The sequence below is a fragment of the Galeopterus variegatus genome, unplaced genomic scaffold (genome assembly GCF_000696425.1).
Source record: "Galeopterus variegatus unplaced genomic scaffold, G_variegatus-3.0.2 Scaffold4119, whole genome shotgun sequence".
Lineage (NCBI taxonomy): Eukaryota > Metazoa > Chordata > Mammalia > Dermoptera > Cynocephalidae > Galeopterus > Galeopterus variegatus.
Window position 1 is genome coordinate 185288 of NW_007730230.1, and position 479 is coordinate 185766.

The following is a 479-nucleotide window of genomic DNA, read 5'->3' on the forward strand; positions in this document are numbered from 1 at the left end:
ATGGCGCCTCTTCTCTTTTCAACTTTTTTCATCTCAGCCACTTTTGAAATAGCTGCCAATTCTTTTTTTCTTATAACTTTCTTCTCGTGATTGCTTTGAAACCACACTTTACTTATTTTCTTCTGTTTGTACAAGCTATATGTACTAATCATGTATTTAATTGTCTGTATTTTATGATATATTGACATCTTGAAGCTTTGCTAATCCAGGAAAGAAGGCCCTTACCAGGGTTAGCTAATTCCCAGAGATAGCAAACAACTCCTCTGCAAGAATATCTTTCATAGGCAAACCAACCAGTGCAAAGCATGCTCACGGGGATCTAACACTCCAGATCAATATTCCCCTGCCCTAGTCATCTCAGGGCCAAGTACAAGACAACTAGGGACAACCTCTGTGCCCCAGAACCCACAAAAATTATTCCAACTAGCCAATTTTAAGCCTGTTCACTCTTCCTTGCCCAGTTCTTCCTATGAAAACCA